Genomic DNA, 16,114 nt, shown 5'->3' with positions numbered 1-16,114 from the left:
TGTTGTTTGATGTTTGAGGGTTTCTTAATTCAAATTTTCCTTTGCTAAATATATTTGTCTCTCTTTTATACTCAATTGTCCTTTGGCATCCTCTAGGATCCTTTGCAACTTATTTAGTTCATCTTCTGATATTTTTAACTCGGTCATAACCCTGGTTAGTTTCTTTGTAGGGTCTTCTGAATCAGCTGACACTACCACAATACATACATGCTTATCTATTTTCTGCTGCAATTATGCATTTTGTTGCTTGAGGACTACCAACTCTTGATTTGTTCCCAATAGTTCTTTTGTCAAAATTTCATTTTCTTTCTCCACTTGAGCCAGTTCAGGTTTCTGGACATGTTCAACTACAGGAATCTTTAATTTCTTCCTCAATATTTGAACTTCAAACTCTGTACTTCATAGCAAGGCTTGAATCACTTCTTTGTCCTCAGGATTTACTCTCAACTTGATGATTGACTTCTTGAATTCTTCATTTTGGTATGCAGGGCTCCGGAATTTTCCCTTTCCTTTTTAAGTTGGTATATCACTTTTTTCGAGAGTGCCTTTTCTTTACTAGCTACCAACAAATACTTGCGAAGATCATTATAAATCAATTCACCTATTTTACTACGTAGATTGATCTTTCCAAGCAGAGGAATGGCTTTAGTATCCATAGAAAAAGTTATTGCCTTGAAATCTATGCCTGATGAAAAAGTATAAGAAATTGGATGAGTAAGAGATATTCTGAAATGATTCCTTTCCAAGTCCATATCTAATAGGAGTCTAGTTTGGCAATTTGGGATTGATTGAGCCTCCATACGTGTTGTAAAATTTCCCCTTACTTTTACATTTCTCTCCTCAATTTGCTGGAAATAATTCTGCAAAGAATTGAGGAAAGAAGCCTCCTCTTCATTAGGAATTGGGGATGAAGGTGAACATCTTGTATCTCCCAATTATACTTGGAATCCTACTTATCTTGAGGCTTTTTCAATCAATTGTGAAGCTTCAATTTCTCCTCCTTGAACCTTAGCTTTATTGCTAGATTGTGAGCCTTAAGGATCAACATCCATAAATTCAAGGGCATTCCTCTTCAATCCTTTTTCCATAGGAAGAGGAGTTTCTACATATATCTTCTGATGTGAATCAACTATACCAAGATTTTCCAACTTTTCCAACTTTGGTTTTTCTTCATGGGTACATGGAGCACAAGTTATTTCCATTCTTCTTTTGGAAATTACTTGATGAGGATCATAATTCCATTTTTCTCCTTGTCAAAAACCCAATTCTTGCTTCCTCTTTTCAACTTCTTCTAGATTCTATCTATTATTCACAATAAAAGGACTGACTATTCTAGGTAAGTTAAACAAGAAACCCTTCCGAGCTGGGAAAAAATGAATATGGGCCACATTTAGGCTCTGTCTGATAAATTCCAAAGAAAAAATTATCATTGGTGCAAATACATGCAACTTGTAGGGTGGAATTTTTGCACCATATAACCTTATTTCTAAACAATCCTCCAAGATGTACTAATCACAAACTCTAAAATATTTACTCAACTGCAATAAGGACTTAGCTTATGGAAGGATTTTGGGAGCAGGTTGACCATTTATGAGCTTATATACAACTAACATAAAAGAAGATATACAGTAGGAAAATCCTTCATTATTATCTCTCCTTCTAACAATATCATTCCAATTAATTACAAGTTTCTTTTGTTTATTAGGCTCAACAATATTAGGGTCGAGATTTGGATGAATCCCCCTTGCCTTTCGAGGATTTCTTGCGTTGTTGCCACTGCTCCTCTTGTGTGGCTAGAGCATCCATAATTTTCTCATTTCCATTTTTAGGATAGTCTCTGGCAAAGTGACCATATTTGTGGCAGTGTCTACATTTGAATGGTATTTTTTCATAATCTAAAACTTGTCTGTGCTTCCACTTACCCAAGTTTATATTGATTTCAGCTGGAAGTCCTTTTTCCAAGTCCACTTCCACACAGATTTTAGCACAGGGAAACTGAGAGCCTTTTGGCTCAGCCTTGTCCAGGAATTTCCCAACACCATTGTCGTTGACCCGAAGATAATCATTGCTCTAACAATAAATGGGGAGACGATGGAGCTTGACCCATACATGAATGGCATTGGGAATGTCCTCATCTGGGTTAAAATCCATAGTCCATTTGTTAAGGTACATTCCTTTGGAGCCAAAGAGGTGTGGTCCATTATGAAAGATAACATCCTTATCTACTTCAACTTCGAATAAAAAAATAAAGAAGCCATTTCCAACAGTTGAAAGAGTGATTTCGCCAGACATCATAGGAGTCGAAGTTTTCTTGATCCAAGTCTCCATTGATTTAGGAGAAGACCACATGCTCGTGAATTTCCTTATGAGAGCTCTTTCAGAATAAACCAGGGAGGTTTTCTTGACGCCATCCGGAAGAGAGACTTTCGTGACCTTAATGTTCTTCTTCACAAACTTGGAAGGGGCAGATGCAACAGGGCGGGGGTGCTTCAGGAGGGAGGCAACCATGGATTGGAAGGCGACAATAACATCCAGAGGGGGAAGGGGGGAGACCCACTCCGCAGATGCCATTGGGGGAAAACAAGGATAAGGCGAAGCATGCCAAAAAATCCAGTTTGCCTAGGAAAACTAGGGATAAAGATCCATTCCCTTAGGTACATCGATGGTTCAGTGATGGGTAAATTTTTACTAGTCATGACAAATGAATTTAACAGTCAATGCCACCAACATCGAGGTACATAGAGGACTTGGTGCTCTTGATTAAATGCTAGTTCCATACCTTCATACATGATAGAATTCAATGGAAATGTTTCAATTTCCCCCAAACCTGAAATCCAAAAATCGATTAAGTCTACTAAATTTTGAGTGGGATTTAAAATTCTATTTTTTTTATATGAAATCCAATGAAATTGGAACTATTCTCAAACATTATAATGATAGTGTTAAAAAATTAAGTAAAAGTGACATTTAGTTTAAGAATTTAATATTGCCATTAATTACATAGCATTAGTAGGGCCTAAGGTTGAATATCAAGCTTCCTCACTCATAAATTATTGTTTTTAGGCGTCTCGTTGGTGTCTGGGATCCCATCTCTAGTTTCTGGTGGTCTCCTGACATCTCAATCTTAGGTTGAGCTATGAGTTTCTGGTATATCTGGGTTGTGGGATGTTGGATATACTCTTGGTGTTATAATGGCAGCTACGAGGTTCGATCCTGGCCTTTGTCGAGATTACTCCATCGACTTATTGATTCATCATGGTTAAAAAAAAAATTAAGGAGGACAACCAAGGGAAACACATCCTCCACATTGGAGAAACACATCCTCTGTATTGGCAAAATGTTTCCATTTGGGTTTCCTCAAAAGAGAGACATGTGGAAACATTTCCCAAGGATTCCCTGTCCTCAGAGAGTGAAAAATCTTAATCACACCCCTCACCCTTGAGGACACATCCATGTGGAACATTGGATGTTTTTGTACCATCAAATACCTCTTTTGGCGTATTCTAACTTATAGAAGAAATAATTTTTTTTACTGGAATCTGAAAATATAATTTCAAGCAAGATTGTGAGTTTTGTTGTTTAAAATACATTTTTGAATGTATAAATGGATTCAGCGCCTGAAAAAACCTCGAGGCACTATAATTCTATAGATTAAACAACTTACGCTCAAGTTTTAAAAAATATCTATCGGACTTTGGTTAAAATTAAATTTTGAGTAAGCATTAAAAACTTTGTAGGAAACATCTTTCACGATAAAAAAAAAATCAGCGTAGTCTAACAAGACATAAATTTCGCCAGAAAACCATGAAAATTTCAGTGAGATTTTGATAAATTCCAGTATAATTTTTTGGAAATCCGGGTTACAACTGTCAAGCTTCAATATTTTGGGCGCCTCGAGATTTTTGATGGTGTTGAATCCATTTCTACCATAAAAAACAAGATTAAAACACTCCTATCATATTTTTTTGTAAAATTTTTAACCATCCGAGCAAAATTGCCTCAGTACAGCCAAAAAAAAATCTATCTTTGAACATTCAATTAAAGTGTCATAGATGACATAGTTGATTACTTCCACGCAATACATCCTTGCACGTCTCCTCCATTGCGAAGTTGTGATCGTCGCTGACTTCAATGGAGTATTGCCTTTTCATTCGCGACATTTATGGGGGTGACAGGACCACATTGAAGTTGACTGGCATTCACTATAAAGGAAAGGAGTCGTCTACGGAGGCGGTGGAATTGTCCAGATGACCAAATGGCCGGAATCCGGGCAAAAACATTTCAAAAAATCTTGTAGACGCAGTGTTTGAATCATGTTTTTGATAGTGTAAATAGATTCAGTGCCATCAAAAACGTCTAAAACACCTAAAATTTTGAAGTTTAACAACTATAACTTGGATTTACAAAATTCCTTGCCCGATTTTCTCAAAATACAACCAGAATTTTCATGAGTTTCAAAGAAAAAACAATCTAAAGAAAACTATAGTCTAACTATGCCACTTTTTGCGACGGCAAAATCTGCCCAAAAACAATTAAAAATCGCCTCGTCAGTCTCTGCACTTGAAATGACGTAATCAACGACCCATCATTTGTGTATTAGTCATAGCGGGGCGGCGGGTTCACATTGAAGGTTTCCGGAAGGGAGAGAAAATCTTCTTATTATCCCAGATTTGAAGTTTGTAATCCTCCCGCCACTTAAAAAAGCGTAACTTAAATATGCTCATCTGATTTTTTAAAATATTTTTATTTAAAATTTATATTGGTTGGAATCTTAAATATTAAATTTTGTTAATATCATGTAAATTAAATAATATATAATATTCGTTGTGAAGCTATGAGTCCTTGCTTTTCTTTCACAAATTTTATGGTTTATTTTCCAATAATAGCAGGGATAATGGAGCCACATTGAAGTTAGTCTAACGATGCACTTATTGTGACCAAAATTTCTCGCCCCAAAATAATAAAATATCGCCTCGTTAGACTCTTCCCTAATCAACGACTCATCATTTGTTTATTAGTCAGAGCGCGGTAGCGGGGTCACATTGAAGGTGTCGGGGAGGGGAGGAAATTTTCTATTATTCTAAGGAAATTGTACTCCTCTCCGACCATTTGTAAAAACGTATTTAAAAATGTTCATTTGATTTTTTTACATTATTTTTAATTAAAATTTATAATAATGCTTATAATAATGCTGAGGAATTTTTAATATATTTGTTTTATGAAATATTGTGAGTTTTGATATGATTGACTTGTCTAATTTGTGACTTGAGTAACATAGATTTAAAGGCATTTAAGTAGTCAAAATCCTCTTAGATCAGTCACAACCTAGGTTATTCTAGCCCTTTGGTTGGATTTTTGCCCATGGAGTTTAGAACCCTGGTGACCTTTTCATCACAAAGTGCCTTAACAGAACACCATTCACCATCTATTATATGTCCACTGGTCAAATATTACTTTTAAATATAAAGGTGTTGTATTTATTTTTATATTTAAAAATATAATTTTTAAAAACATATAATTTAATAAATAAATATTTATTTTTTGTTAAGTAATTTGAGAGTAGTAGAGTAGTCAAAATCACCGAGCAAACCCTGGGCCATTCTAGCCCTTAGCATGGTTGGATTTTTGCCCATGGGGTTTCAAATCCTGGTGATCTTTTCACCATAAAGTGCATTAACACAACACCCTTCATTGTCTATTCTATGTCGGGTGGTCAAATATTAATTTTAACTATAAAGGGGTTGAATTAATTTTTAAAAATATATATAATTAAATTAAGTTTGGGTAATAACTCCTATCAAGTTATTGGTTCAAATCTTATGAGGGAGTTGAGGGTGGAAGCTACTTGTGAAGGATAAAAAATGTTTGACTAGGCATCCAGGTTCTCATACAATCTTGACACATATTGTAGATGGATAGATCATTCTCTCATCTAATATTGGGGTTAGTCCTTTGATCCGGCACTCTACCTAGTCTCAACATTGCTCACAAAAAATAAAAATCAAGGCTTGAAAAAGAAAGAAAGAAAAATTATGAGTAATAACCACTAAAACAACCCAAATATTATTTAATATTTCAATTTTTATTGAATAAAAACTTTATCCTAACAATGGAAGAGTATGACTTAAAATTGTTTCTACTTTGTTAAGAGCTTGTCTTCATTAGACATCATGTTAATGGTTGAAGACCTAAAGGCATCTCACATGAATGGAAGTTCACCCTCTTCTAGACCACTAATGAGGTGGTTTTCCTTGAATAATAATGAAGAGTCAACCTAAATTTTTGGATAGCAACTAGTGATTGTTGTCCCCACTACTAGTTTGATCACTAAATTATGATAGGTTTTCCTATTATTTAAAAGAAAACGTATCCCATTTTTTAATTAAAAATATTTATAAGAAGTGACAGTATTTTAGAGAACTTTGCACATTTGTGAGGCTTTGTACATAACCTATTTATTAATTGTAAGTCATTGTTCAAAGACTTCTTGGTGGAAATATTAGAACTTTGCACATTTGTGAGGCTTTGTACATAACCTATTTGTTAATTCTAAGTCATTTTTCAAAGACTTCTTGATGGAAATATTATTGTACGTGCATCTTTACTTAGTTCATATTTTCCCAAATCTTGTAGTCCATAGTGCATGTGGTCCATGATATTTTTCCTTGGGTGGGAATATTCTCCTTGTAGACAAGTGCCAACTTGTCCTTGTGCACTTTAATTACTTAGAAATTTCTCACACTTAATCAAAATTAGAGCACAAGAAGAGCTTCTGAGAAGAAACCCATATCTTTGTTTGCATGCGACAAAGGACTATAATAGTCATAGAGTATAGGGAATGTACAAGCCCTTGTTAGTGATCTTCATACCATTCAATTATGTTGAATGGAAACAAAATCTCTTTCTACTCAGAAGCAAAGGACTCTCTAGATTACTATGGGAACTGAATTAGATCTTAATTCCACAGTTAACTATTTTAATAAGATAAATGAAGCATTCAAGTTGTTACACTTTTCAATATGTTTGGATATATTCTTCCACGCCAAATGAAGTCTCAACCACATTAAAGGGTATGTTAAGGAAACATGATGAACTACAAGGATACCAGTTAGAGAATGAGCTCAACTCATTGAGCCCAAGTAGTTTTGATACCTTACAATACTTCTTCACAAAGTTCAAATCTTTGCTTCTACAAATCAAGGCATGTGGAATAGACAAGAAAGAGAAGCATGTAATCATCTATATTCTCTCAAAGTTGCTACTAAGTACTGGGTGTTTGTTTCTTCCTTTCACACTTCAAAGCTAACAATGAGAGTAGCTAGGAAAAATCCACAAAAAATCCTAATATGGATGCATTCAATCACTCCTGTAAAAACAAGATGAGCTCATAAAAGTTTGGTGCTTTGAAGAATGCAAGGCCCATGTGCTTACAACGCATGAAATCGTTAAGAAAAATGATAAATACAAGTAGAATGCACAGCATTGAGGAACAAATGTCATATTTCATATATTTTCATAGTTGTTTTGTACATGGGTACTTAATATGGCTACATATTATTAGGACCCATTTATTGCACACACCTTAGTTTGCTTCAAGTAGAGTATTAGTGTACATGCATATTTACCTAGTTCATAGTGCACTTGGTCCTAGATACTCTTTCTCCGGTGATAATATTCTCTTTCAACATAAGTGCTCCTTCCAAGATGCATTAGTTGCACTTTAATTACTCAAGTAAAATCAAGTTTTGTATGCACCACTTGCTGATCACTTAGTTTATCACTTAGTTTATATGCACGGCTTCTTTACTAAAATTTATTATCCATGCATAAATTTTTGTATTATACATGACTAATTAATTGAGAATAAACTCCCTTACATAATCACTTAATTGAAACTAAAACACTGTTTATTATGATTACCAATATGTACTTTTTTTAAATCACAACCTAATATAAATTAACTCTCTCATTAAAAATATATATCATTTATATATAATTTATTCATTACTTTAAACAATTCAATTTCATTCCTAGGCTCCTCAAACTTCTTTATTTTCATTTTTTAAAACTTACCATTCTTAAAAGAAATATATACGCCTCAATAATAACCAAAACAAATGAAGTATGATCTCCTAAGCCTCTTTGTTTTCACACTTACAATGGTTAAAAGTGATAAAGATACACCTCAACAATAACTAAAACAACATAAATTTTTATGTTAGACTTATTTATTTTATTTATATATGCATGATTGAAAGTCTGATTTCAGTTTGAAAAGCTAACGGGTAGACGCCACTTTGCACCTCACGAAGTTACACTCTAGTAGTGACATTTTTTCTAACGAGTTGTTTTTAGTGTGATTTTTTTGGTGGATTTTTTTTGTATAATTTTTCTAAAATTTTGTTGGGATTTATTGAAATCACAATAGAAGTACTTTAGAGATTTGTTAGGGTGCTGAATCTATATATAGTCAAAAAACTAGTTTAAATAATACAAATCAAGATTTCACCACAAATTTTTCAACCAAATTATAATACTAGAAACTCCAAAAAAATCACACTAAAAACAACTCCTTTTTCTAAATGTCCATATTCGTTTTGAAAAAACCTCAAAGCCCTCACTTTATGGTATTGCATAACCATCTATCTGTTGTTTATCGCACTTTGAAAAACCTGCAAGGCCTTGGAAGCATCACACATTAGTGGGAAAAATTGTCGGACATCGCTGCCCAAAACAACCAACAAATGTATCGCACATTGAAAAACCTACTAGACCTTGGAAGCATCACAAATATCTTGAAAAACTGGTTCGACATTGTTGTCCACAATAATTAACAAATGCAAGATTGCAGACAAGTTTCCTTTTGAATCGGAGAGGCTAACATTAAAGTAAGTTGGCGTAAGAACAGGTCCAGGAGCGAAGTATGGTTGAATTTGGAGCATATTAAATAAAGTGTAGGAGCTTATTATTATAAAAGTAAGATATCAGTTGATTATCGGGAAAATATTAAATATTATAAAAAAAATAATGATTGATTCAATGCTTTTTATTTTTGAATATGTTATTAATTTTATCAAATAGATAAGATGGAAAGAGAATAAACATGGACTTAGTTGTCAATAATCTACTTTTTACAATTGTATAATGAACTAACCAAAAGCCCAATCCCTAAAGCACGCGACGTGCATGATTAGACGGCTGGGGCGGATGGCTTTCGCTCCCTCCAGTCGGGATCGATTCCTGTGGGGTGTTGGCTTCGGCCTCATGGACGATTTGTAACGGCTATGTCGTAAATATTCTGAAATTCTGCTGGCTTGGGCCATATGTTGTAAAAATCTGCTGGCCTCGGTCATATGTTGATTTGCTGCAGTGACAATGATGAAATCTGGCAGGTAAATTTGTCTCTCTATGAGATTAAAAAGCTGGCCTCGGTCATATGTTGATTTGCTGCAGTGACAATGATGAAATCTGGCAGGTAGATTTGTCTCTCTATGAGATTAAAAAGCTTTCAAAATCGTCAATGTTCAAGATCTGGCTTGTCCAAATCTTTAAATTCCAACCCTGGCACCTATTGGCGACGCAACGTACCTGACAATATTCCCAGGTAACTTGTTTTTAGGGAGTTTGTGATTAAGATGGAATTTTTTAGGGAGTTTGTGATTAAGATGGAATTTGATGAGTAAATTGTTTGTGATTAAATAATCTATAAATAAATATAGTGAAAAAATTTAATTATCAATTTCATATATCAAAACAAGTATTAAAATTGCAAAAAATACATGAATTTTCAGAATACTAAATTTGAAATTCCTACTTCATCGGACTTCGACTTTGACGGTACTTCATCGGACTTTGACTTTGACGGTGCTTCAAATTTGAAGACTCCTACCCTGATCGCGACAGAGATATGTTCCTGTATAATATTAATAACCTTTTTTTTCTTTTCGATAAATTCTGGCCTTGAAATTCCTACTCTGGCCGGCGCAAGAGATATTCCTATCTAATACGATAAATTACCTCGTAATTCCTACCTTCATTGGGACAGAGACATGTTCCGATGTACTATTAATAGCCTATTTATTTTTTTGATAAATTCCCTCGGACTTACGTGCGAAGAAGTAACGTTCACATGGATATGTGCATCTACAATGGCAATTGAATGGATGGTAGTGCGATGCTTTCGGCACTCAAAATCCTACAATATTTATTCTAACCCATCTCCTACGGCTTTAATTGAGATGAATGTGTTAGTCTAACGAGACTGTTTAAATTTTGGTTATATTTCCAGAAATTTAATTATAATTTTTGTAAATTTAAATTATAGTTGTTAATTTTAAAAAATTTAAGCGTTTTAAACATTTTTAATAGTGCTAAATCTATTTTTTAAATTCAAATTATAGTTATTAATCTTTAAAATTTAAATTCTACCTTTAAAAATATAATTCAAAAACTACCTTTGCCAAATTTTTTCCCAAATTCCAGCCACCAGACCATCCACCTCAGTAGACCACTTGTGACCATCCACCTCAGTAGACGACTCCGAAACGAATTACCTAACCTTTAAAGCGATGAATAACAACTTATTCGAAACCATCGTAAAGCCTTTCACCCCAAGGACTTGCAGCCGGCAATATATTGCGACCAAAAGTGCCTCGCAACATTTTTGGTATTTGCTTAACCGTCTGTGTCGTTTTGAGATCCTGGAAAATATTTGAGTTAAGTTGGGAGAGTGTTTTCGTTGTATTGCAGAGGGGATTGCATATAATTTCTAGAGGGAATTTATTGAAAATAGCATGGGTGATCCTGGTTTTGTCCCTGGACTTATTGGTGTGGGCTTACAGATGACAATAGACCAAATATTTCGGCACATTAACATTGCCCTTCGCTGCAGGAAAGTGCTGGCCGCTTTGAAAGATAAATTGATAAGAATTGAGCCTATTATCGAGCAGATCCAGCATTGCCGGCTGGCATTGAACCAGCACAAAGATGAGGCTTCAGCTGTTAACAAATGGCTTAAAGAGTTGCAGATGCTTCTCAAAGAAGCATCAGAAATTGTGCACCAGTGCACAATACCAAGGTGGGATCTTGTTTCTCAATATCAAACCACCAAGAAGATCAACACTCTGATTGCAAATATAGAAGAATATGTAAGATTATCGCCCTTGGTTAACATGGTCCAAGCTCAAGAGCAAACTCGGAGGATCCTTCAGGGACAAAAGCAGATTAATCAAGGTGTCCAAGCTCTGGCAAGCACTTCCCAGGCCGCTCATGCTCCAAAAGGCGGAGCAAGGAGTAAGTTGATTGACGAAGCCCTAGTAGTGGGACAAGACAAAACCTTCGCAATTATAGAAAAATGGGTAATAGATGATATCGAGGCTAACAGCATTGGTGTGCTTGGCAAGGGCGGATCTGGAAAAACTCTGCTTCTCAAGCGACTCTTCAACAGCGAAAAGGTGAGCAATTACTTTCGCGACGGTTATGCTCTCTGGCTAACTGTTTTGCAAAGTCGAACTGCTAGAAGTCTTAGGGATGAGCTTTGTACACAAATAACCTTACAAAAAAATGTAGCTTTGGGGAAAAACATGGACGAAGATGGTGTAAAAATATGGTTGAATGAGTCACTGCAGCAGAGTAGCAAGTTTGCCTTGTTCATAGATGACCTTTGGGAAAAGGACGCCACGGAATTGTTGGAGGGATTGGGCATACTGCGGGCTGTAACTAGTCACTCCAACTCCAAAATTATTGTGAGTTCTAGGTATCGCAGTGTACTGTTAAAAATGGGTGTTGCAGAGAAGTACACAGTAACAATGGAGAACTTGTCCAAAGATGAGAGTTGGAAGTTGTTTGCATATCATGCTTTTCCCTATAATAACAGAAGCATACCAGCAAACATCAATGAGGAAAATGCCAAGTTGGTGTGTCGTAAGTGTGGAGGGCTTCCCTTGGCACTTAAAGTTGTAGGGAGGGCAATGGCCGGGTGTACTGATCCACAGGAGTGGAAATGGACCGCTCAGAGACTGCCAAATGACCATAGCCTCGATGCTTGCCTAAGCTTGAGTTACGATGCACTGGGTAAGGAGAATATTCATTTGCAATTATGCTTTCTATACATGGCTGCAGCATTCGCAGAAGACCAAATTATTCATGCCAACCATGTGATTCCATTGTGGGTTGGAGAAGGACTGCTGGCAAGAAAAGATCGCCATCAACTTAGCTACCACCCATTCGCAGTGGGAGGGGTTTATCTCAGCCTTTTGGCAGATCGTTGCTTGATAGAACCCATCGTAAGAGGCATTGACGGGTGCATAGTATTCTTCAGGATACACAACCTCCTGCGCGATTTGGGAATCCGGGTTGCCGAGGCCGAAGAAACTTTCTTTTGCCGTGTGGGTCAGGGTTTGAGCACCTTCAACGAAAATGAATGTTCCGGATGCAGTCGGATTTTGTTGAGTAGTAACGAACTGCGTTCGCTCCCCGAGACAATGAGAGTTCCAGAACTATGTTCATTGTTAATAGATGGTAACAAATGTTTAACGAAAATTCCAAAACTGGTTATTGGGGGTATGGTCTCTCTTAAGGTTCTGGATTTGAGTGGGACGTCAGTGCGGTCATTACCAGAGAGTTTGGGGTGTTTGAAACAGCTGAGATGCCTCTTCTTATCAGGTATGCCCATCAACTTACTACCTGCATCTCTTACAAGTCTTGGAAACCTGGAGATCCTTGATCTGAGCCATTCTAGAATCACGGAATTACCGTCCGGCCTTCATAATTTGAAATCTTTAAGGCATCTAGCCATGGATAAATGTGGTCATTTGCAGTATCTACCTTTTAGTATAACACAGCTCACCTCTTTGCAAGGTTTGACAATGTATGGATGCACCAATCTATGGGAAAACGGTGAGCCCAGGAAATGTAAAAAAGTGGCCACCATTAGTAGTTTGGGCAGCTTAAAGCAACTCACCAGGTTCCACCTAACAAACAATGGGGCTGTTATTAGGCAAGGCACATTAGGGAATATGATTGAAATGAACACCCTCATGTTAGAGCTCACACAGCTGAGATCTCTGCCGAGTGAGATGAATAATATGTCAAAGCTGAGAAAACTGTATCTGGAGTGTCCTGACTTGGTTAGAATGGAAAATAGTTTTTGTGCTTTTCAGAATATGACTAGTCTTATATTATACAAGTGTAATATGTTGGAGGAACTTTCACATTTGCATAAGCTCAACAATCTGCAGCGATTAGAAATAATTGAATGCTCTAGATTAAAGAAGTTTCCTCAGGAATTCGGTGACAAGGAGGCATTTTCCTTATTGAAGATATTTTCAATTGTTGGGTTGCATGAATTAGAAGAGTTGCCAATCGTAAAGGAAGGAGCAATGCCAGTACTCCAGACATTCATCATAGTAGAATGCTCAGCATTGAAGGTATTTCCAAAGAGTTATTTCAATTTGAAAACACTTCAAATAATAATAGTCTATGGTTGCAGTTCCCCGATAATGGAAGATTTAAGAGAATTTAGGGAATCCAATAAAATGATAGAGGTGAAGACTATGTCTGTAGAAGACACGAGAGACTCAAGAAATAGGTATTCTAAATTGATGACGGAAATGAAAAGTTGGCTCTACGGAGAATTTTGGAGCAATAATGATGTTTTTCTTTTCTTAAGAAGTCTTTATACACTTGCATGATTTGGCATACATCATGAATCTCTGCCCACTCTTGGTCATTCTTCTGTGGCAAACTCAACAGGGCTATCTCTTCTGGCACTCCAGACTCTGCACTGGTAATCAGTTGTTTTCTTGATTTGTAAAGTTTCCCAGTTGTCATGAAATGGAAGGCAGGTGAAAGTGAGGCGGCAGCAGTGCAAAGGCTTGCAGGTCTCGATGTTTCTTGCTTCTCCGGCAAAAAAATGAAAGATTTAGGTCAGGACGGGACCGGAAAGAAGACTATCGTTCAAATCCGAACTGCCGAGCTTCCGTATCGACCCCTGAATGGTACAAGTCAGGCTACTTTTCGCCAGATTAAGCTGTATCAAGTGTTGGAGTTTGCCTATGGAGTCAGAAATTTGGCCGGTGAGACGGTAGCCGTTGAGTAAAAGCGTATCGATCAGCGATAATTTTCCGATGAACTGAGGTGAGCGCAGAGAAGAGAACGTCGGTGGGAGGCGAAATCCGGCGCCGCGAAAGCCTTTCCCGACCATCTGGTTACTATGGTGAAGATCTGCTTCGTGTTCATGATCGCGCTCAAGTGCCCGGTGATCGAAGTGTTGGTGGTGGACATCTTCTGTGTGGCGCATCAACGCTTGAAACAGGTGACTGTCTGCCGATATTAGAACGGCTGAGTTTTTCTCTGAAACTGATGATTAATGAATTGCAAAGGGCGCTGCATTCGTTTATTGATGGACACTTTCGTGCCAGAGACTTTCACGTTCCAGACGTTAGCAAAATGGGCTTCAGGAGCGTGGATCTAGGATGGGCATTGGGGGTGAGCAGCCTACGGAGGAGAAGTGGTGCTTGCCGCTTTGGAGTCTCGGGGACTTGAGTCGAGGAGCTTGCTGCTATTGCATAGCCGCGGTTGATGGCGATGGGATTGCATTAACACATATCGTATGGTGGCGTTAAATGGGACGAATGGACATCTTTGGTTTTGACATGAAAGTGGGTTATCACGACAAATCAGAAAATACAATGAGGTTTTATTCTTTTCTTTTGAAAAACTAAATCTGTCGGTTATGATGGCAAATCATAAATACAATGAAGTTTTATTCTTTTATTCTTTTCTTTTGGAAAAATAAGAGATTACCTAGGTAATCAAAAATTTTGAAGTGGGATGGTGAAATTGTTATAAGAAAGAAAAGTAGCAAAGAGTTTTTCTTAAAATTAGAATAATGAAAGTTAGCGATAGTACTTAGCTAAGGTCCTGGGGCAGAAGTGGACATTAGTTAATAATAAGGTTAATTATTTTTTAAAGGGTGTTAAATAAAAATAAACTTAATCATTACATATGGTAAGCAAGTTTATTAGATGTATTGTTTCGAGAATTCTATGTTTTTTTAAGAAAAGTTTATGTTTTTCGGGAAGAATTTTCCCGGAAAATGGAGCCTGGCCTTTTTTTTTTATCCGTCGTGATCGAGACGTGCGTTTTTTTCTTAAGAATCTTTTTCGTAGATTGGAGAATGACTTTCTCTTTTCAGGGTTTTTTTAATGAAATGTTCCATGTTCGTAGATACCTTGCATCGTCAAGGTTAAAGTCGCAAAAGTTGCCAGTGCCGTTGCAACTTGGATTTCCTTCTGCATTTGTTTTCTAATAATGCTTCTGTGACCAACGAGTCTCACGCATTTTAAAATGAACTATATGAAATGCTTTCACTTTTTTCTTACTTTTGCACATGTAAATAAAATTAAAGCAAATATTTATTACTGAAAAGAGTTTAATTATCAAAATCTTCTTTATCAGGTAATCTGAGTTTCTTTTGTTAGGTTAGGTGTATTATGTAGTTTTATCAGGTAATGTGAGTTTCTTTTGTTAGGTTAGGTGTATTATGTAGTCATATTTAACAATTTTTGACGGGATATTTAAGTCATTAAAATAATTTGAAGATATTATTTTGGTTTGGGTTACAACAATCTTTATCATAATTGATTTTTTCTCACAAATTTCCAATCCCTAACTACCTCACCGCAAAATACTTTAATAAATTACCTTGTCACAGGCCCGCCTAAAAATATATTTTTAATATCAAAAAAATGAAACTGATTTTATGTCTGAGAATTATATATAGTAAATTGAATTGCAGTAGCATGTCGCTTGTTATCTTCAGTTATTGGGGGTGAAAGGGCCTGAATTATCTTGCCCGCCAGGTGTATGCATAACGCCTAAAAATATATTTTTAATATAAAAAAAAAAACCTGATTTTATGTCTGAGAATTATATATTGTAAATTGAAACGCAGTAGCCTGGCCCTTGTTATCTCTAGTTATTGTGGGTGAAAGGGGCTGAATTACCTTGCCTGCCAGGTGTATGCATAACTGATTTTGGTTCAGTTGCCAGCACCTGAGCATCTTTTATCATTGATTAAAGAACATCCATTGCATCTGAATCGTTTATTAAA

This window comes from Pinus tabuliformis, chromosome 3_1 (assembly GCF_031772625.1).
Source record: "Pinus tabuliformis cultivar Carrire ecotype Pingquan chromosome 3_1, CPIR1, whole genome shotgun sequence".
NCBI classification, from domain to species: Eukaryota; Viridiplantae; Streptophyta; class Pinopsida; order Pinales; family Pinaceae; genus Pinus; species Pinus tabuliformis.
This window is presented reverse-complemented; position numbering follows the sequence as displayed.